Genomic DNA, 27323 nt, shown 5'->3' on the forward strand with positions numbered 1-27323 from the left:
TGTCAGTGGAAAGCCTGTGAACTCAGCTTTTCTCCACAGTCAAAGATTTTACAACGCTTGCATCCAAAAGAAGTTTAAGCTTGAAATGTAGAAAAACGCTTGTAATTAAAAAACTATTGAATACATTTCGATGAAACCTTCATTATCAGATAGCCGAGTTTCATACGCTTCAGATGAGTACCATCATCATGGGCATCCGTTGAGTCATTCCAGAGATATGCTCCTTCAAAGCTAATAGTTTCACTGCCGAATAGTAGAAAACCAGTCGCTCAAAAATCACTTCGAAATTGCTTCAGAAAATTTTTCTACAACAGGAGAACAGAATCATGTAGTAGGTTGATATCGTTCATTAAAAATATTTAAACGCTTATAACTCCTGAACGGCTGAAGCGATTTCAGTGATATTGGTGTCCATCGCGAGCTCGTGAACTCTACTTTTCCCATAATGGCAAAAAGTTTTCAATGCTTGCATCCAAAGGAAGCTAAGCGTAAAATATACAAAAACGCTTGTAGTTATAAAGATATGAAACTATTTCGATCAAAGCTTGGTTTTTCAGATAGCCGAGTTCCCAACGCTTCTATTGAGTACCATCATCATATACATTTGTTGGGTTTTAACAGAGTTATAAGCGTTTAAATCATATAGTGCTACAACCAAAACGCTAAAAATGTGAGTCTAACCACTTTTAAAAATTGAGTATAACTTCTAAACGGCTGAAGCGATTCCATTGATATTGGTGTCAGTGGAAAGCTTGTGAACTCAGCTTTTCCCCACAGTTAAAGATTTTACAACGCTTGCATCCAAAGGAAGTTTAAGCTTGAAATGTAGAAAAACGCTTGTAATTAAAAAACTATTGAATACATTTCGATGAAACCTTCATTATCAGATAGCTGAGTTGCATACGCTTCAGATGAGTACCATCATCATGGGCATCCGTTGAGTCATTCCAGAGATATGCTCCTTCAAAGCTAATAGTTTCACTGCCGAATAGTAGAAAACCAGTCGCTCAAAAATCACTTCGAAATTGCTTCAGAAAATTTTTCTACACCAGGAGAACAGAATCATGTAGTAGGTTGATATCGTTCATTAAAAATATTTAAATGCTTATAACTCCTGAACGGCTGAAGTGATTTCAGTGATATTGGTGTCCATCGCGAGCTCGAGAACTCTACTTTTCACCGTAATGGCAAAAATTGTTCAATGCCTGCATCCAAAGGAAGCTAAGCGTAAAATATACAAAAACGCTTGTAGTTATAAAGATATGGGACTATTTCGATCAAAGCTTGGTTTTTCAGATAGCCGAGTTCCTAACGCTTCTATTGAGTACCATCATCATATACATTTGTTGGGTTTTCACAGAGTTATAAGCGTTTAAATCATATAGTGCTACAACCAAAACGCTAAAGATGTGAGTCAAACCACTTTTAAAAATTGAGTATAACTTCTAAACGGCTGAAGCGATTCCATTGATATTGGTGTCAGTGGAAAGCTTGTGAACTCAGCTTTTCTCCACAGTTAAAGATTTTACAACGCTTGCATCCAAAGGAAGTTTAAGCTTGAAATGTAGAAAAACGCTTGTAATTAAAAAACTATTGAATACATTTCGATGAAACCTTCATTATCAGATAGCTGAGTTTCATACGCTTCAGATGAGTACCATCATCATGGGCATCCGTTGAGTCATTCCAGAGATATGCTCCTTCAAAGCTAATAGTTTCACTGCCTAATAGTAGAAAACCAGTCGCTCAAAAATCACTTCGAAATTGCTTCAGAAAATTTTTCTACACCAGGAGAACAGAATCATGTAGTAGGTTGATATCGTTCATTAAAAATATTTAAACGCTTATAACTCCTGAACGGCTGAAGCGATTTCAGTGATATTGGTGTCCATCGCGAGCTCGTGAACTCTACTTTTCCCATAATGGCAAAAAGTTTTAAATGCCTGCATCCAAAGGAAGCTAAGCGTAAAATATACAAAAACGCTTGTAGTTATAAAGATATGGGACTATTTCGATCAAAGCTTGGTTTTTCAGATAGCCGAGTTCCCAACGCTTCTATTGAGTACCATCATCATATACATTTGTTGGGTTTTCACAGAGTTATAAGCGTTTAAATCATATAGTGCTACAACCAAAACGCTAAAAATGTGAGTCAAACCACTTTTAAAAATTGAGTATAACTTCTAAACGGCTGAAGCGATTCCATTGATATTGGTGTCAGTGGAAAGCTTGTGAACTCAGCTTTTCTCCACAGTTAAAGATTTTACAACGCTTGCATCCAAAGGAAGTTTAAGCTTGAAATGTAGAAAAACGCTTGTAATTAAAAAACTATTGAATACATTTCGATGAAACCTTCATTATCAGATAGCTGAGTTTCATACGCTTCAGATGAGTACCATCATCATGGGCATCCGTTGAGTCATTCCAGAGATATGCTCCTTCAAAGCTAATAGTTTCACACTAGTTTCAGCGAATAGTAGAAAACCAGTCGCTCAAAAATCACTTCGAAATTGCTTCAGAAAATTTTTCTACACCAGGAGAACAGAATCATGTAGTAGGTTGATATCGTTCATTAAAAATATTTAAATGCTTATAACTCCTGAACGGCTGAAGCGATTTCAGTGATATTGGTGTCCGTCGCGAGCTCGTGAACTCTACTTTTCACCGTAATGGCAAAAACTTTTCAATGCCTGCATCCAAAGGAAGCTAAGCGTAAAATATACAAAAACGCTTGTAGTTATAAAGATATGGGACTATTTCGATCAAAGCTTGGTTTTTCAGATAGCCGAGTTCCCAACGCTTCTATTGAGTACCATCATCATATACATTTGTTGGGTTTTCACAGAGTTATAAGCGTTTAAATCATATAGTGCTACAACCAAAAAGCTAAAAATGTGAGTCAAACCACTTTTAAAAATTGAGTATAACTTCTAAACGGCTGAAGCGATTCCATTGCTATTGGTGTCAGTGGAAAGCTTGTGAACTCAGCTTTTCTCCACACTTAAAGATTTTACAACGCTTGCATCCAAAGGAAGTTTAAGCTTGAAATGTAGAAAAACGCTTGTAATTAAAAGACTATTAGATATATTTCGATGAAACCTTCAGTACTTTTTGAAAATCGTTTATAACTTTTAAACGGCTGAAGCGATTACATTGATATCAGTGTCAGTGGAAAGTACCATCATCATGTACATCCGTTGTGTCATCTCAGATATGCTCTTTAAAAGCTAATAGTTCCACTGCCAAATAGCAGAAACAGTCGCTTCAATTTATTTGAAATTGCTTCCGAAAGGTGAAAATCGTTTATTGGATAAATAGCTGCTGAACGGCTGAAGCGTTTTCAGTGATATTGATATCCATTGCAAGCTTGTGAACTCTACTTTTCACCATGGTGGAAAAAAGATTTCAATGCCTGCAGCCAAAGGAAGCTAAGCATATAATATTCAAAAACTTGTATTTATAAAGATATTGTACTATTTCGATTGAATCTTGTTACTTCAGATAGTCGAGTTCCCAATGCTACCTTTTGTGGTTTAGATTAAAATGTTTATACTTACTTTAGCAAATCGTATAAATAAACAAAATACTCTTCATGTATACTATGATCTATAAATTTTTTATTTTTATTTACCCCCATTTTCACCACCTTGAGTTATCGTTTAACCGGTAGTTATTCTTCTTCCAGTTAAGATAACTTTTGTGTGAAAACTGTCAATATAAAGTTAACGAATAACTAGACCGTGTTTAAATGGGGATCAATGACGAAAATTTACATAATTTAAGAAATGTAGCTTTTGAGAAATTAATTATTATTTTAGTCATTATCCCATTTTTGTATTACAATAATTAAGTATTTGAATAAATCTGTTGAAGATGGTTTATTACAGGTTACAAGTCATGAATTTTACCATCAGTACTTCCCATGTATATAACTTATTGTTAAATTTTAATTGTTGCTGAAAATAAAGAAAATATGTAAAAAGTAATGTTATTAATCAGATTTTTAAAGTTAAAACTTTTAGCCTGTAAAACTTTATTGGTTGAAAATATGAAAATGAGGTTAAAAATGTCTTTAGGTTTTAATATGCACTTTTAAACGTAATATCATTTCTAAATTTTAATTAAACATTTTAGAGAAATTTTTAAAGTTTTATTAAATGTTTCCCATAATTATACCCTACACCACTTTTATAGGGAGTGTATATTGGTTTTGTGCTGATGTTTGTAACGCGCAATAATTTTTCCCCGTCTGTTCGTCCATCCATGTTATGACTAAGTTTTTTATTTGTAGTAGTCCTCATACAAAGACCCCTTCATATAATTAGTTAAATGTCCACAATTCGCTTAAAAAGGCTGATTTCGCAATGAAATTCAAGATAAATACATTTTGGGTAAACGTAGATATATCCACCAAATCAGTCTATACAAAATAAATCACATTTTATTCTCTTAACTGGTGTAGGGTATTATATGGTCGGCCACGCCCGACTATAAATTCTCACTTGCTTTCCATATGCTATTACTGTTTTGCATACTTTTAATAACTTTCAGCTAATTAAATGAAGCATACGTAATGACATATTATTTCAATAGAGTTTTTTTTATTTACCCTCCTGCGAAATATGTACCGAATAAATAACAATAAAGACAAGACCAAAAAACTACAAAAATTTACAGCATATTCTTTTATGGCTTCATACAACGTCAACATCTAACGTTGATCAAATTGATAGATTTATATCAGCACCAAATAAAGGAGATGAAAATGAAATCATAACACTAGATATAAATTGCACTATAACGAAGACAGCAGATGAGGACAATAGTTATGAGACACATAAAACAACCACCATAACTTAACCACAATACACACATATATGTATGTATGTATATTTCATAGGCAAACTACTATTATGCGTATAAATAATGTTCAAACAAGTCTAATCATGCAATGCAAACAAAATACACACTTAAATCTTATCAGTATCCTCCAAGAATGAAAGATGGAAATTATTCAGAATTACAAACCAGCATAAGAGATGAATTATTCGTTATACAACCATAGTAGAATAATTGCAACCACACAAGTGAAAGACATAAACGGTACGCATCGTATATTCAACAAACAGTGGCGAATTATGTATACTGAAGAAATTTTGCACATACAAAGGGATTTGCCAAATATTGGTACTTTTTGATCATATAAATTTTCTTACTAATAATAAAATTTTCCTTCATAAAGTACCATTGGAATTACCCAGTAGTACTACAATTTCATCCCTTTAACATATATATTATATCGACAAATACTTATATATGGGATTAGGCAAGATCCCCCCTTAAGCGCATGCAATGAATTGTAGCCACTATTTCATAACAAACAAAAGCCAACAACAATCAATATCCACAATAAGTGCAGAAATCTACACAGTATAAAGATGAGATGAAATGATATTAGAATTTGAGTAAATGCCTGTGTGAGTGTGTGTCTATAACATCCCCCAATATTTAGCGGTTTTGTTTGGAAAATATAAGAGATTTCGTATAGTTTGTAGGAAAAAGCAAATAGAAATTTTAACACCAGAACTAAATGCAATCAAAATATGAATATGCCTTTGAGTTTGAGTATCTGAGTGCATGTGTGGTTTTGTTGTGTACCCACATGTAGTATACTTGACGGTTAGAGGGTGCGTAGGAACATCATCTTATTTCTTTCACAAACACCCTATTTAATGTGTGATAGTTTGCGTACAGTTAAATATTTATTATATGCACATAATGTGTTAAATGGTGTAAGAAAACAAGTGCTGAACAGTTAAAAAAAGATGAAACTTTTTTAGTTAAGACTAGGGTTAACTAATAGACATGTAATTGGATGATTTTTAGCGAGTTAAACCTAAATTTTCTCTGAGAAAAGGAAATTTATTCAGCAATACAACTACAATGTAGTAGATCAAGATCTGAAATCTATCTATCTATCTATCTATCTATCTATCTATCTATCTATCTATCTATCTATCTATCTATCTATCTATCTATCTATCTATCTATCTATCTATCTATCTATCTATCTATCTATCTATCTATCTATCTATCTATCTATCTATCTATCTATCTATCTATCTATCTATCTATCTATCTATCTATCTATCTATCTATCTATCTATCTATCTATCTATCTATCTATCTATCTATCTATCTATCTATCTATCTATCTATCTATCTATCTATCTATCTATCTATCTATCTATCTATCTATCTATCTATCTATCTATCTATCTATCTATCTATCTATCTATCTATCTATCTATCTATCTATCTATCTATCTATCTATCTATCTATCTATCTATCTATCTATCTATCTATCTATCTATCTATCTATCTATCTATCTATCTATCTATCTATCTATCTATCTATCTATCTATCTATCTATCTATCTATCTATCTATCTATCTATCTATCTATCTATCTATCTATCTATCTATCTATCTATCTATCTATCTATCTATCTATCTATCTATCTATCTATCTATCTATCTATCTATCTATCTATCTATCTATCTATCTATCTATCTATCTATCTATCTATCTATCTATCTATCTATCTATCTATCTATCTATCTATCTATCTATCTATCTATCTATCTATCTATCTATCTATCTATCTATCTATCTATCTATCTATCTATCTATCTATCTATCTATCTATCTATCTATCTATCTATCTATCTATCTATCTATCTATCTATCTATCTATCTATCTATCTATCTATCTATCTATCTATCTATCTATCTATCTATCTATCTATCTATCTATCTATCTATCTATCTATCTATCTATCTATCTATCTATCTATCTATCTATCTATCTATCTATCTATCTATCTATCTATCTATCTATCTATCTATCTATCTATCTATCTATCTATCTATCTATCTATCTATCTATCTATCTATCTATCTATCTATCTATCTATCTATCTATCTATCTATCTATCTATCTATCTATCTATCTATCTATCTATCTATCTATCTATCTATCTATCTATCTATCTATCTATCTATCTATCTATCTATCTATCTATCTATCTATCTATCTATCTATCTATCTATCTATCTATCTATCTATCTATCTATCTATCTATCACTATCTATCTATCTATCTATCTATCTATCTATCTATCTATCTATCTATCTATCTATCTATCTATCTATCTATCTATCTATCTATCTATCTATCTATCTATCTATCTATCTATCTATCTATCTATCTATCTATCTATCTATCTATCTATCTATCTATCTATCTATCTATCTATCTATCTATCTATCTATCTATCTATCTATCTCATCTATCTATCTATCTATCTATCTATCTATCTATCTATCATCTATCTATCTATCTATCTATCTATCTATCTATCTATCTATCTATCTATCTATCTATCTATCTATCTATCTATCTATCTATCTATCTATCTATCTATCTATCTATCTATCTATATATCTATCTATCTATCTATCTATCTATCTATCTATCTATCTATCTATCTATCTATCTATCTATCTATCTATCTATCTATCTATCTATCTATCTATCTATCTATCTATCTATCTATATTAATTGGATAGAACAGTGTAAGAAGTCAAAAAGTGATACGTTTTCCACATAATCGGAATGTGATGATTAAACTGAAGTGTACGACTATAGTATTTTAACTAAATACTTTTATTTGAAATCCTCCCTTGTATATTATTTACTACCACCATCACAATGTGCTTTGAGGAGAAATTTTATTTTTTCCGCTTCGATATAATTTTTTTTCTTTTAATAGCCTTAGCTTTTTTATGGCATACAAGTATTTATTCCTATTTCAGTTTTTCCTCTGCTCTCTAACATTTTCCCTAAATCTTGTTTGTCTTAAATCCCGCGCTCGATTACTTTACTTTCATTTGCTGAAACTCACAAACACTCATAGAACAACATAATAGTAAATATTTTGGTTATGGGTGCGTGTTGCATGCCACGATTGTCATCTTTATGAAATGCATTTCAAGCATAAAGACTTATAAGGTTTTTAAATCACTGTGATTCAATACAAATGCTATGAAATGTTGAGCAAAAAGGAAAAAAGGGGCGACTTTAGTAAAATAAGGGCATATGTGTTAATTTTAAGTAGAATTTATAGTTTTGTGCATAATTGCGTACAACAAATGGGGAGAGTTGAAAAAAAAAAAAAAATAATAATAATAAAAACGTTTTTCATTAGATCAAGTGATGCACAATAGTCTTATTCAACTATGCAGCATTTGTTGATGATACTTGTGATGCTGTTATTTGGTCTTTGTGTTGTTAAATCTTTATTTATTGAGGATTTCAAATCCAGTATCTTAAAATAAATCTGTTCGTATGGGAAATATGTGCGTATATATTTCATTATGAAAATGGGGTTGGAAAACAATTTAATCAATTTTAATTGATTCATTTTACACGCTTATTTTCATTTAAATAATTCTTGTTTGATTTTCTGTTGTGCTAAAATCTTTTCTATATTTATGTATTGTTGACCAGTTAATGTTAGAAATATAAGAGTTATTTTTGTGGAAATCTTATTTTGTACTGATTATTTTGTTTATTATCATGGGAATATTCTGTTAGAACTATGTTTTTATTAGCACTTTTTGTTATGTATTAAGTAGTTGGTTTAACGGAAACGGAAGAGCATTGTTATACATGAGTATCTGCTTCAATTAATCGAACTGCCGGCAAAGATTGTTATATTTTCTACTGAAGTTGTTGATAGTTTCATTGTTACTCTTTTCAATAGAAGAGTATTATGAAATTTAGTTGCTATAACAGAAGGTCAAGTGCTATTTATAAATTAGTTAGAGTTTTTTGTATTTTTTATATTCTGTTACATTTTTTATTAGCGATGATTTGTTTTGCCCTTATAAAGTGTGGGAATGTGTTAAATATATAGACATTAAAATGTTCAAAATAAAAAAGGTTTCTCGACCTACATACGTTTGAAGCGTGTAAGGCACGATCATTGCTAGAAATCAATAAAATTTAAAGTCAGACTCCAGCTAACGCTACTTCCATGACTTACATATATATGTATCTACAATGTATGTACATCGTAGATATTTCTAATGTTTTAAATCAGATCACTTTTTTATAGTAAGACTATTGTCTTATAATCACATGAATGTCTGAAACTCAAACAAATGTCTTAAGTTTAGATTACCGACTTATACTTAAACTAACATAGAATACTGTCTACTAGATATCTGTCTTATATTCGGAATATAGTTTAATTCCCAGATAGCCAATTTTATAAGAAGACTTCTACTAATACTACTATATACTAGGTTATTGCATTATAAAAAGACTCAGACTAATGTAGCAGTTGTCTTATACCGTGTTCTACATAGACTATTATCTTAGTCGAAAAAAGTCGAAAAGTCGGAAAAAGTCGAAAAAAGTCGAAAAAAGTCGGAAAAAGTCGAAAAGTCGAAAACTCGAAAATTGTAGAAACAAGTAAAAAATAGTCGAAAATCTTAAAAAAAGTGGAAAAAAAGTCAAAAACTCTAAAATAGTCGGAAAAACTCGAAAAAAGTAAAAAAAAAGTCGAAAAGTCGAAAATGTCAAAAAGTCGAAAAGACGAAAAGTCGGAAAAAGTCGAAAAGTCGACTATTTATAAAATACTTATAGTCGAAAAGTCTAAAAGTCGACTTTTAATTAAATGAAAAATGTCGAAAAGTCGAAAAATCGACTTTTCATAAAATGCAAAAAGTCGAGAAGTCGAAAAGTCGACTTTTAACTAAATGAAAAAAGTCGAAAAGTCGACTTTTCGTTTCAACTATAGAACCCTACTATACAGTCTGTTACTTAGACCACGGCTTTTAATCAGACTACCATCTAACATACGAACTTTTTTCTTAAATTTAGCCTTAAGTCTTGTACTCGGCATTCGGCAAAATACTTTAATCAGACTTCAGACAGTGTCGGCTTATATTATAACTGTCTCACTAAATCAAATGTTTGTCATCTTATAAAGACAATTTAACCCCCTCAATTAATAAAACGAAACTTTCATTGAAGTAAAAAATTTGTATGAAGAATACTTGGAAATTTTTGAATTCCATAAAAATTTTTTAGAACGTTTGTCGTTTCGTTTCATAAAATGAGACCCTAAATAAAACTTTAAAATTATTAAGTAAAACTTATAAAACCTATTATAAAACTTCGTCGTACATAAACCAATTTATTATTCACTAGACACAAAAGTTAATAGATTTTACTACATTCTGTATTTTTTAAAATTCTTATAAACATCAGTTAATAAATCAAATACATAACTGCAGTAATAACTCATTAATAAAATGATAATAACATTATTTGGAGAATAATAAAAAAGCATATAATTTATTTTCAAAAGTTTCTAATATAATGAATAAATTAGGCAGTTTTTGACTGATCCTTTATTAAAAAGATTTGGTCATTATATTTGTTCCTTAAAAATAAACAAGACAAAAGAAAAAATCTAACTAACAAAAAAAAACCACCCATCAAATCGCCCCCATCTTTTTAACAAGTGAAATATCACGCAATACGCGTTTTATTCTTGTTAATCTCATTTTTGCCATTATCTGTGTTTATAAGTAATTTATTATGAACCATTTCAATATTTTATTTAAATCAGATCACGTTTTGTGTTTTGTTCCATATTGTGTTTGCGTTTTTTTTTCAACATACAAATTTAAACGTTTAGAAAATACGCATTGTATGGTTCAGTTTTTTGCTATTTTAATATTTTTTTTTTCTTAGTCAGTTTTGTTCTAGTTGTCTGTTTTTGTTGTTGCTGGTGCTGCTGCTTATAACTCCCGCACAAAATGTCCTTCATTGTGCAACTAATTTATTATCTTGTAGAAATTAATCTTGATATGTTGCCGTTTTTTTTTTATTTGTTCGTTTAACAAAATATTCTGGCGACTTTATTGAGGCCTTAAATCTTTGTATAAAAAAGAAAAAACAAAAGATTGAAGTACATATACATGAACAGTTGGATGTTTGTTCGGGCGGACTGAAGAGTGAGAAATAAACGCACAGAAAACAAACAATATTACATACATCTGCGTAATAATGTACATTTGTTCTGGGCAGATATTTTAAAGAGTATTTTCTTTAATACAACAATTTGCAATGGTATTAAAAAAAAACTACAGACTGTACCCTGCAGTTCGACAAAGAGTCAATGCATCCGAAAAAGACAGTGTTTTCCACTAACGTCTAACCACCTGGTTGGCTTTAATTCGTCTTTCGTCACGGATGTACTCTTCGTAAACGAGGGTGAAGATAATCGTCACATTAAGGTCCCCTTTGTAAGCGAGAGAGGGGACACTTAAAAAGCACTTGTCTGCCTCTTCGAAATCTATGGGGTGACGATTGACTTCCTCGTAGGACAAGCACATGTTAAAATAGCTAGTCTAGGTGTAACCCTATGTGGTAGGTTAAATAGGAAGTTCGGGACTTTCCGACCGAATTGCTGGGTATTAAGAGATTATGAATATGCGTCTGTAACAAAAATTTGAATGTTAATCTATAATTTCTGAGATTTGGACAACATTTTGACTCATTGTATATAGATATTTTGTTTTACAGATTGTACTCTTTTATAAACAGTAAATAAACTTTCATTTATCCTGTATATATGCCTTACAAAAGGCAAAACCAAAGAAAAATCTTTAAATCGTTATTTACTGGGGTCATATAATAAACTTTTATACATGGGCAATTTCGTGTCAAATGACCCAACTCAATAAAATCGATTTGGATGAAATTTACACCAAGGTTAGTACTATTGGGTAGTAGGTCAGACAGAAATTTTCAGCCCTATCGGTCAAAAACTGACGTATTTAGAGATGGTCAAAGTTGGACATTTTGGTCATACAGGGTTTTTTTAAATGAGTGTAACTTTCCATCTATTTCTGCTAGAAAAAATGTCCAAAGGAGTTAAATTGAGCTGTTTGTTGAAGTTTCAAAAAAATATTTTTAATTTTTTTTTTTTTTAATTTCTTACAAATTGATTTCTTTGAGTTGACATGAAATTGCCCATATACATATATAAATTTTTGCTTTTGCCGATTTTTCTTTGATTTTTTGCTTGCTAACGGAAGAAAGCGAGAAAGAAAAAGTCTTTGTTGATTTCCACAAAATGAGGACATGAGGGTGATTTACATCATCAACCAACCGCATACATTTTTTTTACTTAAATCAAATATATGTAGAGTTGTAGTAGTTAAAAACTAGAAAATATAATAACGAAAGAAATCAAACAAAATTGTCGTAGTCAAAGTAAGAAAAATACATGTACATATGTATATAGGAACAATTTTATATATAGGGTGCCAAGATGTGGGGATAAAGTTGAGGATATGAAGCCAATAGGAAATTTGCGAGGGAAACAATAAATCGTAATATAGGTTAATAATACAATATTTAAGAAGAAATATATTATACTCAGACTATCTTATATACAGTCTGCAATCTCAATGTCCATCCATTTAGACTTAGAATATTACTCCTTAAAACGACCATTTCCAAAGAGGCTTTTTAAGTTGCTTCCTATATATATAAGAGTTATTACTTTAAGAGTGTCACGTTTTTTCCTCCAATGTCTGCCTAGTTTAACGCTAGTACTTAGAAAGGCCAAAAAAGAAAGAAAGAAAAGAAGATACAAAATTCTGTGCGTAAAATTTTACACACAGATTACACATATACAACAAGTAAGAATATATATTCGACTATAGCATACTATATGATACGCTACACCAGTTAGTAAGGGAAAAATGTGGATTATATAAAAGTAAGTTCTGCCGATTTTTATAGATACATATATGTACATTTAACATTATTAAGAGCTTATTCGTGGTGTCCACTTATAGGAGGACTAGGTGAAATAAATTTCTACAATTTCGTTCTTGGGTCAAGACAAAAATGTGTAACAAACTTCATCAAATTATCTTTAAAATTTCGACCTGTGAATGAGCATAAACTTTACATGGCCACACAGACGGATTTACAAACATAGCTTAATAGACTCAGAAAGTGATTCTATTCAACCGAGTGTATGAGCAATATATTTGAGTGTTACAAACATCAGCACATAGTCATAATACCTCCCCCCACTGTGGTGATGAAGGGTATAAAAAGTCATTCATACTTTTAAACTCTATCCACATATTTCGTAATTCTTCAAACAATTTTCCATCCACCCTTCCTGTTTGTAGATCCACTCGTATACTCATTCAAATATCTAGTGATTGTTGGCAAATTCTACAGCCTACAATTTTTCCATTCTTTCCTAACGATGACGACGTAAAATGAGATTTAGTTTAACAACTTATTGGCGCCTTGCCCACACGAATAATTTTTCTTATATTGAGACTACTTCTAGTTTTACTTCTCCTGCAGACTTTAAAAGTCGTAAAATCCCAGCAAAAAATTTGTTTCAAACATGTAAAGAAGGTAATAATTGGAATTTTTAACTTAACAAAATTGTTTTCTAATACATAGTTCACATTTAGGTGTATACTTTTATCCTCTTTTTTGAAGGAATTTTTTATGCTGGGACATTTATGTACTCAAGTTTTATATGGCCATCTTAATAACGTACATACGTATGTGTAACTGTACGTTCATATGTATAAAATTTTCTTTTGGATTTTCTTCCTCCACATAGTATCAATACAAACATTTATCAAAATGTATATTGTTTGTAAGTACTCTCGTAATTTTCCAATGTTATAAGCAACAAAAAAGACGAAAACTTTCCCAGACATAATTTTTTTATACTTTTTTCTCCATTTCATTTTGTTTGCATTTACTTCGAGATTAAATCAGTTTGACAAAATCTTTGTTCCGGTTTTCCGTTTTGGTTTTTCTACGCATTTCGTACTTTTTCCTTCCAAATTGTTGCAAAAATTTATCGTGAATGAAATTGGAAAATTGATTACATATTTTGTTAGTTAAAGTTGTGATAAAGACAAGTGAAGTAGTTGGGGGCAAGATTGATTTGGTTATAATTTAATAAGCATTGGCGGGGTAAAGATGTGAAAAATAATAAAACTTATCTAAGTATAATATGAGTTACATATACATTTTTCAATTATTTGAACCCAAAAAGATTTTCCATACATTTTTTTAGTTATTTTGGAAAAGGTTTTTAATATTTTTGGAAAAAAAATCGAAAAAATTTTTCTTTCCGAAAATTGTTCCTTTTAATAGAAAATTTTCGTAAATGTTTCCTTTTTTGTGCTATTACATCCACCTTAAAGTATACCAATCGGCTCAGAATCACTTTCGGAGTCGATTAAGCTATGTATGTCCGTCCGTCTGTCTGTCTGCCCGTCTGTCTGTCTGTCTGTCTGTCTGTCTGTCTGTCTGTCTGTCTGTCTGTCTGTCTGTCTGTCTGTCTGTCTGTCTGTCTATCTGTCTGTCTGTCTGTCTGTCCGTCTGTCTGTCTGTCTGTCTGTCTGTCTGTCTGTCTGTCTGTCTGTCTGTCTGTCTGCCTGTCTGTCTTTCTGTCTGTCTGTCTGTCTGTCTGTCTGTCTGTCTGTCTGTCTGTCTGTCTGTCTGTCCGTATATCCATGTAAACTTTGTACGCACGCTACAGGTCGCAATTTTCAAGATAATTAGATGAACATGCACATGCTCTTCTTTTGACCCAAGTACAAACGCTATTGAAAATAGTTGAAATCCGTCCATTATTTCGCCTAGCCTCCATACAACCGTACACCCCGAATAGAGCTTTTTAGTTTATAATCATGTTAAATGTTGTAGAATCTATTAAAAGATCTGCTAATCCTGGATTTGTATAGGTTTAAATGATACCGCCGATACTGTATAAATACCTTTATCATAAATCGTTCTACCAAAATTTATACGGATAGGGCCATATTTACCCTTCTTTCAGAAAATCACCTATTTAGGCAAAAATTTTTTTAAATATTTCGGAATTATTAGAAAAATAATTCACATTTTTAACATACTCGCTGGTGTAGGATAACATATGTATGGTCGGCCATGCCCGACTATTCCTTATACCCTACACCACTCTAGTGGGAAGGGTATATTGGGTTTGTGCTGATGTTTGTAACGCACAATAATATTGGTTCTCCAGCCACCTTAAAGTATACCAATCGACTTAGAATCATTTTCTGAGTCGATTTAGCCATCCGTCCGTCTGTCCGTCCATGTAAAATTTATAATCAAACTACAGGTCGAAATTTTAAAGATACTTCAATGAAATTTGGTACATGATCTTATATTGTCCCAAGGACGAAGCCCATTGAAAATGCTTCAGATCGGTCCATTATTTCATCTAGCCCCCATACATCTGAAGCTCATAATTATATATCTCGACAAAAAGCTGTAAAACCAAGTTCTATACTAGCCTTAATGACCCTCATGAATTTTATAATTATAGGGACTCATTTGACCCTATCCCCTATAAAAAGCCCCTTAAAAATTTTACTTAACTGTTCACAATTTTATTCAACAATAAATGGCTTAAGTATATCTGAGGGAAGGTATAATTCAACTTAAATGCTTTATTATGAAAACTAAATCACATTTTATTTTTGTAACAGCTGTAGGGTATTATATGGTCGGCCTCGCCCGACTATAATTTCTTACTTGTTCTTACTTGTTTTATTTTCATTTACTGCATTGAAAAATTTAAAATATCTACAAAAAATGTCCTTCATATATTTTATTAAAGCGCTTAATTTATCCTCATAAACAGTCAAGTCATTAAATTATACATTTAAATTAACTGTTAACTATGTAAGTAATAATTAAATTGTTTTTCCATAAATATAAACAAACAATTAACCTGAAATATATTAATGTTATAGTTGTTTTTATTTCACTGTAAAAACACCAACACAAATTACGCTCAAAAATAAAAGAACTCATACAAATTTACATGAACAACATGGAACAGTTTATACAATTTTATAATTGATTTTCATAATTCACATTGAAGTTTTTAATTAAAATCCCTTTTTCAAACTTAATAGGTGCTACTACTCAGTCAGTCTGATACTCCTCTCTCTCGCTCTCTCTGTCATTCAGCCGGCTATTCAAACATTATTCTGTCAGTCGTTGTTGCAGAACAACAAGAGTAAATATATTGTCAACATTTTACCTTTTGGTAAATATTTGCTACTGTTATTTTAATTAAAAATCAACTTTTTGTCCAAATTACAACTTAACTGTTTGCCAATAAGGACGAAAATTTTAAAAACAAAAAATATCATCCAATAATATGGGAAAATGTAACCAATACCTCCAATAACATCAGTAAAATTACCACTACAACTACCAACATAAAGTCACCAACTCCAATAAAATTATATTTAACAATGTTTACTGTTCTTATACCGAACGATAGTCCAATAACAAGGATGCAGAATGAAAATTACATATGGTACCAAAAACCATTTAAAGTGAGTACTTTTTGGCGAATTTAGTACTATATTGTTTCAAGGACTTGTTTCTTTCTTACTGCAGAATGGAAAAGAATGATAAACAAAGTAGTCACTAAATCATGGATTCGCTTTGTAGAAAGTGGAAAGTTTTTAATCTATTGAATGTCCCAAAAACTTTAAAGATTATATGAGTGAATCTGAATATAAACACGAACATGAACGCTTTAAACATTAAATGTGGCAGCAAGAATGACTGTGTGGCGGACAGTGTAAATAACGTTATACAGAATGATAAAGTTTCAGTTTTCATTTTTAAATATATTTTGTTTTTATTTTTTGGCGGTGACGGTGGCAGCTTTATTTAAATGGTGGCTACCATAACAAATAACATGAAAAACAACACCTTTGTCTGGCTCAAAACGGCAAAAAAAAAATCATTCTACTCTGTCTGGCTTCAGTAACTGGCTCAATGGCTGCTTTTGGTTTGGTTTGTTGGCTGATTGCCTGGCTTTTGCCTGGTGTTGGGTCAGTCATCAAACAAAGCAAAGTTAAAAACCATAATGGAAGTTAACATAATTTTGATATTATCAGTACAACTACAAAAACAGCAACAACCGACAAAAAAAATATTGTATATATAAAAGGCCAATGTTTAAGCATTTGGTGTCTGGATAGGAAAAATAAAAACAATACTTTTCCTTAACTCAAAAATGTACTCACCATATGTATATATACTGAAACATATGTATGTAATGAATATTATAAAAAGGAGCAGGATAATGAAAAAAGTTATTTTGTTAAAGGTTTACACAAGGATAAAATCCATTTCTTTAAATAACTGATATTATAATTAAAGTTTATATTTTAAAACAAGTAAGAAATTATAGTCGGGCGAGGCCGACCATATAATACCCTACACCTTTGACAAATATATAATGTGATTTATTTGCCATAATAAAACATTTAAATTGAATTGTACCTTGCCTCAGATATAAATACTTAAGCCGTTTATTGTTGAATAAAATTGTTGACATTTAAGTGAAATTTTGATGGGGGCTCTACATAGGGGCTAGGGTCAAATGAGGACCTATTATTATGGAATTCGTCAGGGTCATCAAATCTTGTATAGAACTTGGTTTTTGCAGCTTTTTGTCGAGATATGAGTATATTAAACATAATTATGAACTTAAAAGGCCTATTCGGCGGGTTCAGTTGTATGGGGGCTAGGTGAAATAATGGACCGATGTAAACAATTTTCAAAAGGCTTCGTTTACGGTACCATAAAAGATCATGTGCCAAATTTCATTGAATTATCTCCAAAATTGCGACCTGTAGTTTGATTACAAAGTTTAAAAGCCCTATTCGGGGGGTTCAGTCGTATGGGGGTGAAATAATGGAACGATATTAACTAAATCGACTCAGAAAATGATTCTGAGCCGATTAGTATACTTTAAGGTGGATATAGGACCAATATTATTGTGCGTTACAAACATCAGCACAAACACAATACACCCTCCCCACTGAAGTGGTGTAGGGTATAATTAAATCAAAGAGATTATTTTTGGTTTATAAAGACCAAAATTTTGGAGCATAATTTTAAAGTTAAATTTTGAAAATTTAAGTATTTTTATTAAAAGCCATTTTTGTTATTTTGCTTTGTCAACAAAAGCATTTTACAAAATGTCGGCATCCATGCAAGGGCTCAAGCCTTATTAAGAAAACATATCACCAAAGGCACATGCCAGCAAATAGTGCAAAAGCAACAACAACAATACAATCACAAACGAATTATATACAGGATCCTGGCTACCGGATTTTTATTGTTAAAAAGTGATAGCGAAATAGGACAAAAAATCACACACAGTTGAAAGTTCCTTTGTTTCTGTTTGGTCCTCAATTTTTAAAAATGTGTTGTAGAAATACAACACCAACACCTAACAGTTTTTAGACACCTACAACAGGAAGATTTTTTATGATTTGTTTTTTTTTTTGCAAACATATTTTTTTTATAACAAACAAATTTTCAAAACATATTTTGTGCAAAAATATCTTTGTCATTCCTTTTGTGTCTGTCTGTCTGCCTGGCTCCTGTTCAGTTATGTATTTAACTATCTTTATGTATTTGTTTACATTTAACACAACCCACCCCCCCACCTCCCCACTACAAACTCACAGGTATAAATGACCATAATTTGAGGTTAGCCAATGGTGTAAAGAAAAAAAATTATTGTGGAAAACAAAAAGTTTTTAACCTAAAGCTTTATTATCATCAAAGTTAATATTTGAGTTCATAAACTTTTTTTTGGTCATACATACTTATACTTTATGGTCTCGAACTTAGAACAAAGGCAGCCGAGACAAACAAACAAGGACAGACAAACTAAAAAAAAATAATGTATTTTTTTCCGTTTTTTCGTTAGTGCTTGTAGACGACTAAAGTGACAAATCCTATTATGGTTGAAGATGTGGCGATAACAAAACACATTAGGCTTTTGTGATGAACACAAAGTGTAAATTTTGCTTATAACTTTTCCTTGAATTGTATTTTAGATTTAAATTTAAGAAGAATATACATATCTTAAATGTTAAATAGTTTTTTTTTTAATTTTGTTATAAAAAAGGAGAATTTTTTGGAAACATTATATATGGGCAATAACATGGGTCAAACTCAGAAAATAGATTTTGATGAAATTTGCACCAAGGTTAGTACTATTGGATAGTAGGTCAGAAACCAATTTTCAGCTCTATCGGTCAAGAATTGCCGTACTTAGAGGGGGTCAAAGTTGCACATTTTGGTCATACAGGGTTTTATTCAAATGACTGTAACTTTGCATCTATTGGTCCTAGTAAAAATTGTCCAAAGGAGTTCAGATAGCTATTTCTTCGTTGTTTCCAAAACATTTCGATATTTGGAACTCCTTTTTTTGCTAGGACTAATAGGTGAAAAATTACACTCATTTGAATAAAACCCTATATTACCAAAATGTCCAACTTTGACACCCTCTAAGTCCGATAGAGCTGAAAATTTGTTTCTGGCCTACTATCCAGCGTATTCGTGCATGTCTGGAATAGGTAATAGGATACTTTTTATTTTGAAATTCCAAGAGGGCGAGGAGCCACACCCATATTAAAAATATATTATATGCGTATATTTGAGATAATATAACAGTTAGAGTCAAATTTTGTCGGAGCCACTTTAATGTCAATATGATTATTTAGGACAAAAAGTAGGCGGACTAGCATTAGGGGGCGTGACACCTCTCATATAAATTAAATACAAAAATTCGTTTATTTTGGAAACTATTACAGTTAGAATTTGCACGAATAACTTTAACATCCATTTAAACATTTTGGGTAATAAATTGGCGGACTACTCAGGATCTTCGTTTATCTAGGAAACAAATGGAACTAAATTCTTAAAGATTTGCACGAAGAACTTCATCTGGGGGGTCTGAAGCCCCCATATGAATTAAATAGAAAAAATCGTATATCTGAGAAACTATTAGAGCTAGAATCTTCAAATTCACATCTGAACATTTAGAGTATAACGGACAGACTTGGGGAACTTGGCACCTCCCATATGAATTAAATATAAAATTTCGTTTATCTGGGAAACTAATAGAACTTGATTCTTAAAATTTTACACAAATTATTTTAATATTCATCTGAACATTTTGGAGGAAAAAGTGCGGGCTTTCATCTGGGGAGCTTGAAGCCTCCACTGAGAAACTATTAGAGATAGAATCTTAAAATTTTTCATAAAGAACTTTATCATTCATGGAACATTTAGAGAATAATGGGTGGACTTTGAATGGGTGGCTTGGCACCACATACATATATGAATTAAATACAAAATTTCGTGTATCTTGGAAACTCTTATATTATTCAAAATTTTCCTAGATAGATAGAAATTGGCGATAGCTAGAAACTGGCCAACTTGCAATAATTTGCTTGACATATCTCATATGTAACATATTTTAAATCTGGAAAACTATTGTAGTTAGAATCTTCAAAATCGTTAAGTGGGTATACATATTGCTTTTAGGGTAGCAAAGCACACTGGGTATAGCTAGTTTTCTATAAAGTAAATTTGAAATTTTCAAAAATTTTCCGTTAAAAGTTGAAAAATTTTGAACATTTTCTATAAAAACGAAAAACTTTGCTAAATTTATATAAAAAGAGAACATTTTCTATAAAAATAGAATAGAAATTTTTGGAATATTAATTAATGAGAAATTTTTAAAAAATTTTCTATAAATTTTAAAAATGTTTTGACAGAGAAAATTCTGTCAAATAGAGAAATTTCTATAAAGCATATAAACAGCATATTCGAAAATTCCTTTCTAGAAAGAATTTTTTGTAAAGAAGAACAATTTTCTATAAAAATTTGGAAAAAAGAGGACTTTTCCTAAACATTTTTATAAAAAAATAAATTTTCAGACATTTTCATAACAAAGAAACTATTTTCGATATTTTTTATAAACTGAAAAAATATTGTAAAATTTCTATTAAAAGGGATATTTTCGAAAATGTTTTATATAAAAGTTAAATTAAAAAAATATAAAAAAAAATTTAAATTCTGTTTTAACAAAGAAAACATTCTTTACAAATTAAAAAAATGTTTCTATTAATATGAGACACTTTTGGAAAATAATCCTTAAACAAAGAAATAGATATTAGATGTACCTAATGGAGGTAAATAATTTTCAATAATTTTAAGTGAATAAATAGTGTCAAATTGACTTATTAATACTGCAAAATATCACATTGAAATCTATTCAAATTGGGGGGTTACCACACAAAAATTATTACATAAATTATTTTCTCACTTATATAATAATATATGCTGTGCACTTGTCATGTCTGTCTTTCTTTGGTGCAATTTATTAAATTACACCTAAATATAACATTTCATTTTTATTAAATTAAAATAAATGATAATTTATATTGGGTGGCCAAAGATAATGTACAACATAAATAGTGCAAACACAGACCGATTACTACAAAATGTTTCAGTTATATATAATTTTTTTTGTATTTTGTAGTCAAAAAATGGGTTTAGACAGCAGCATTACAGACAAATACAAATACATATTGCTTTATAGTAAAATTCGGTTTTGTTGTTTTGTTATCATTTCGATATCTATCTAAATATTATGGTGTCACATGTTGCAGTAATTAATTTATGTCTTGCCCACAAACAATTACTTTAAATTAGAAAAAATTGTCGCAGTCTATTAGACACCCACAACTACTGAAACGAAATGACGATATATGGAAATCTAGACAAATACAGACCATGGCAGGCTGCTCTAAAAACAAAACAAAAAAATATATAAAAACAACATCAAAAACAAAAAGAGAAGAAGTACATACATACGTATACATATATGTATGTATGTATGTATGTATGTATGTATATACAAATAGCAAATGTGCCAACTCTTTGGTAGTCATTTGATTTTATAAACCTAAACTGGTTGTTATACATATTTCACCCACTTCCAGACTTAATACTCATATGTTTTTGAAAGAGTATTTTAGGAATAACCATATACCTAGTTGTTCTTTTTGTTGCTTGTGGGGAAGTACATTTTGTACAATATAAAATTCATGTTTACTAATATTTTGCTATTGTTACTGCTGCCTTTTTTAAAAGGGGGGATTTAATATACTTATAGCCAGCATATATCCAAATTGTGTGTATATTGGACTTTTTGGTTGTTGTAAGGAGCATACATATATCCATACATATTCTGTTCAAATCCATTTATTTGTATGTAGATTCACATTAAGATTCAAGTTTATTTAAACAATAAATTTGTCTATGTCTGCTAAATGACTGTTATACTAACCATAAACACCAAATGGCACATAGGCAATAGCAACAACAACAATTGTAATACAATATAATAGTTATAGCAACAACAACAACTTAAACAAATTGTCCACAAAACACTTTTGTGACTGAAAAATACTAGAGCAATAAACAATTTACTAAAAACAATTGTTAAATGCAACAGAAACATAAAATCTATGATTTTGCACAAAAAAAAAGTAACAAGAGTAATACATAAGGGCAATTTCGTGTCTAGAGACCCATCTTTATTTGGATGAAATTTGCAGCATGGTTAGCACTATTGGATAGTAAGCCAGAACCAAAATTTTCCGCTCTATCGGTCAAGAACTGCCGTAGTTAGAGGGTGTCTAATTTGGAACTTTTCACCTATTAGTCCTAGCAAAAATTGTCGTAAGGACTTTATGTAGGTATTTCTTCAATATTTCCAAATTCTTTTGTTTATATTTTTTCAAATTGGGCCCATTTTTCCTCAAAAGAAAGCTTATGCAATTTCCTTTAAGAGCTTTATAAACGTTTGATATGATGCGAGTGGGATATCTATTATAACAAATATTTGTTAACTTAGGAATAAGATTTTTCAATATTTTTCACATGTACCATTTTCATTTTCCCATATTTTATTTTTCAAAATTTACGTACTTGTATGTTCCTGCAGTCGGACAGTCCCGAACTACCTATTTAACATAACCAACGACCGCCCAGATGACTTGCTATTTTAACATGTGCTTGTCCTACTAGGAGGTCAATCGTCATCCCATCAATTATGAAGAGGCAGACCAAAAGCTTAAGTTTGTTTTAAAGGGTCCACTCTTCCACTAAAGTGAGTATTATCTTCACCCTCATTTACAAAGACGAATTAGAGCTAACCAGGTGGTTAGAAATCACTGTCTTTTCGGATGCATTCACTGTTTGTCGAACTGCTGGGATCTTAAAATTTAAAGTATATGCATATATATGTATGTATATTAGGGTGGCATCAAAATGGAAGTTGCTGATGTTCCCACCGAAAATGAAAATTTGGTTCATTCTAAGACAACATTTCTCAAAATTTTTGTCCTGACGTCAATATTTGATGACCTGGATCAAGAATAAAAAGGTCCTTTTTTAAGGTTTTTATGATTGTTATCATATTTCTTGCATGAAAGGTCTTTGAGAGACGATTTCAATGATATAACACAATTTTGTATACAACTCCAAAATTATTACAAATGATGTAATTTTTCGGAAAATTTAAAAATTTTTCAAATATTTACATAGATTTGTTTAATGTAATTAATTGAAATTATTACTTTATAAACCTGATATAATTTCATTGAAATCTATAAATTCAACTAAACTTCGATCTAGATTGAATTTAAAAAAACGGAGAAAAACCGTTTCCGTAGATTTTATTGAGAATCATTATGTATTAATTTCAAAGAATTATATTAAATTTATCTCTGTTAAAATGTAAAAAATCTGAAATTTCCTCGAAATATTAGAAAATTTCGAATACTTTTGCTGTTACACAAAAATTTCTGATACGAAATTTAAAGCGTCTCTCAAGGATCTTTCTAATGATACCAATATTTCATATCTATCCTTTGGAAGAAATATGAACAAAATAATAAAAACCTCAAAAAATTACCTTTTTATCATTTGATCCAGCTCACCAAATATTGACGCCAGGACAAAAGTTTTGAGTATCTTTAATTTTAGTTGAGAACATCGACATCTTATTTTTCCTCCATACAAACGGGGCCACCCTAATGTACATATATGTACTTATGTAACTTTTATAAGAATTCTGAAAATTTTCTTTAATAATTCCCCCACTGCTGTCCAATTATCCTTGGTACGACTGTCTTATTCAGACAAACGTAACACGACTCTTACGTAAATAGATGCGTTTGACACACGTATCTTAACATTTGCCTGCACGTGTGTATGGGTGGGTGAGTGCGTTTTCTGTATTTTGTGTGTAAATATTGTATGTGTGTATGTCACTAAAACACTTAAATATATTTAAACAAAACCAAATCTTTTTGTTGACTGCATTTCAATAATTTGTAGTAAAAATACAAACAATAGAAACATTAAGTGTGAGATGAGGTGATAGTGGCATAGTCAACACCATCACACACACACACACTGCTATTACTGGGGTCATAAAGTGAAAATGCAATTTAAAGACAAAAATAAATTTATGTTTCAATGTGGTTGTTTCAATTTCTACTATTTCACTTTTGGTTTAAGAACCCAGTAAACATCAAATTATTATTATATAATATCATATTGAATATCAGGACCCCAACAAATCTTTCTGAAAATGTAAAAGCCATGAACTATAGGTTGAGGAAGCTTTTATTAGCATTCTAAAACTTTGAAAACTTATCAGATTTGTTTACTGGGTTATAGACAAACATTAACAAACATCAGTAGTTACTGTTGTCACTGTTCATTATTTATGCAACAATTGCATACAACAAATAAATGTATAAATGAACAACAAAAAAAGAGAGTGGTAAACAATGAAATGAAGCTCCTTCATTCCTTGGCATGGGAAGAGTAAACAAATGTGCATGGAAGTCCTGGCTTGTTCATAGTTTCATTTAACAAAATATTTTGTTAGTTCTGGATGTTTTTTTTTCATTCTCTAGAAACATAAAGCAAACACCCTTTTATGTTGTGTCTGATGTCTGCTGGTGCATCTTTATTAAACATGAAAATAGAAGAAATATGTGTGTGTGTCTATTTGCGAAAGGGGAACTCAAAAGAATAAGGGGTTAAAAAAACCCCTTACCCAGACTTTCTCATACCTTAATTAGTTTTAGTTTTTTTTTGTATTTAAAATTTTTTTAAAGGGGTGTCCAAATGGGATTTCATGGTTGAATGTTAAAGTTTAGAAAAACAATTTAAAATTGTTTACTTTTTAAAAGTCTTCATCAATCCTGGACACATGTGTTTGATTAAGACATTTAAAATATTTTGAAATGTTAAATATGCAAGTATTTTAAAGAGTAAATGAAAATGGTCAAATTTATTTATAAGACTCTAAAAAATATTGCAAGTTTCTGAAAAATGTCTGTCTTTAAAGATAACTAGCTATACCCAGTGTGTTTTCCAGATATACAATTTGTTACAATTCGTCAATTTTTCCGAACGTTAATTAAAATTTTATTGCAATCTATGAAAAATTTTAAAAACCTAATAGTTTCCCAGATATACGAAATTTTGTATTCATATGGGAGGGTGCCAAGTCGCCCTTTAAAAGTCCTCCCGTTATTCTCTAAATGTTCATATGAATGTCAAAGTTCTTCATGTAGAATTTAAAGATTCTAGCTTTAATAGTTTCTCAGATATGAGAAGTCAGATCAAAACCCATAAAAGGGGACTTTTTGACACTTTTTCGTTCTTTAACTGGTACTTTTTGAGTTTTCTATAATATTGAACCTGGAAACATGAAATTAAGGATATAGAGCCCAATGTAAAGGAGAACCTATAAAAGGGGACTTTTTGGTACTTTTTCGTCCTTAAAAAAGGTACTTTTTGAGTTTTCTATAATATTGAATATAAAAACATGAATTTAGCATGTAGAGACCAGAATAAATGAGATCTTATAAAAGGGAACTTTTTGGCACTTTTTCGTTCTTTCACTGGTACTTTATGAGTTTTCTATAATACTGAACCTAGAAACATGAAATTAAGGATGTAGAGCCCATAGTAAAGGAGAACCTATAAAAGGGAACTTTTTGGTACTTTTTCAATTTTCTATAATATTGAATCTAGAAACATGAACCCATAAATGGGGTCATTTTGGTACTTTTTCGTTCTTTAACTGGTACTTTCTGTGTTTTCTATAATTTTGAACCTTAAAACATAAAATTGGACACGCAGCTTCCTGAGTGTATAAAAATCTGTATGAGATGAACTTCTGGTTGAAAATTTAACATGCACCATCCTTATTCAGCTAAAATCTAAAAAAGGGACTTTCTGTTACATTTTCGTTCTCCAATTGATATTTTTTGACTTTAATAATATTGAAACAATAATCAATCATTATTGATTGAAAATCTATGAAATATTAAACCTAGGAACCTGTATGAAAATCTATAAAAGGGGACTTTTTGATAATGCAGATATACATAAATGTATATTGGACTGACTGAATATTTACAATATTATTTATTTTATTACGATGAGGGTAGCGAAGCACACTGGATATAGCTAGTCAATTTATACAAAATTTTAAAAAATTTTCTCTTCATAGACATGTTTAGATAAATTTGATTTCTAAATTCAGTTACCCATAATAATAACAGAATTATTTGAACAGAGAAGTTCAGCCAACAATGGTAGTAGAAGAAGCAAAAGTTGTATATCACCCAAACACACCTTTCACATGTTAGAAAAGGCTTTTGGCGCCACTTTGTAAATTATGTTTTATTTAATTTTCTACACACATACTTGTACATTCGAACATGAACGAACATAAATAGTACTTATATTTGAAAGGTACTTTATTTGTTTTCTACTTAGTTTTATTTCTATTTTCCTGTTATTTCACATTATTTTCTTCTTTTTTTTTGCCAAACATACATTAACTAAGTTTGCTATTGTTGTTCAAGTATTCATACTTTTAATATTTCATTTAATTTTTTTCAATTGTATTATTTAGTATATTTAGTATTGTACCTGTGTTAACAGGTTTTATTGTTTTATGCTGTTTGATGATGATGATGATGAATTTTCCTAAACAAAAATGAAATAAAACATAACAAATGTTCATACATACAGCAACGTAAATAAAATTACATAATTAAGACTAAGTAATGAAATTCCTGCACAACCAAAAAATAGAAAATTACACAGGAAATAAACAAAGTGGTATGCAAATATAATTTAACTTTGAAAACATTTTGTATGAATATTTAATTATGCTTAAAAATAAAATTGTAAATAACAACATAAACTTGCAACGTAAT

At 30.4% G+C, this 27323-nt stretch overlaps 1 protein-coding gene and 1 long non-coding RNA gene across 2 annotated transcripts in view; one reads left to right on the top strand and one right to left on the bottom strand.

The window, feature by feature from the left end:
• Window positions 1-27323, top strand: part of LOC119608092 (E3 ubiquitin-protein ligase Arkadia) — a 73402-nt gene that overhangs the window by 42544 nt on the left and 3535 nt on the right. The window lies entirely within an intron of this gene.
• The window catches only part of LOC119608093, a 56656-nt gene continuing 32951 nt past the window's right edge, over window positions 3619-27323 (bottom strand). Inside the window, exon 3 of the long non-coding RNA XR_005231791.1 lies at window positions 3619-3956. This is a non-coding gene — a long non-coding RNA (uncharacterized LOC119608093). The remainder of the gene's footprint in view (window positions 3957-27323) is intronic.

The sequence above is a fragment of the Lucilia sericata genome, unplaced genomic scaffold (assembly GCF_015586225.1).
Source record: "Lucilia sericata isolate MDLA Ls3-8-SP2 unplaced genomic scaffold, ASM1558622v1 Contig000787F_arrow, whole genome shotgun sequence".
In the NCBI taxonomy this organism is placed as follows: Eukaryota; Metazoa; Arthropoda; class Insecta; order Diptera; family Calliphoridae; genus Lucilia; species Lucilia sericata.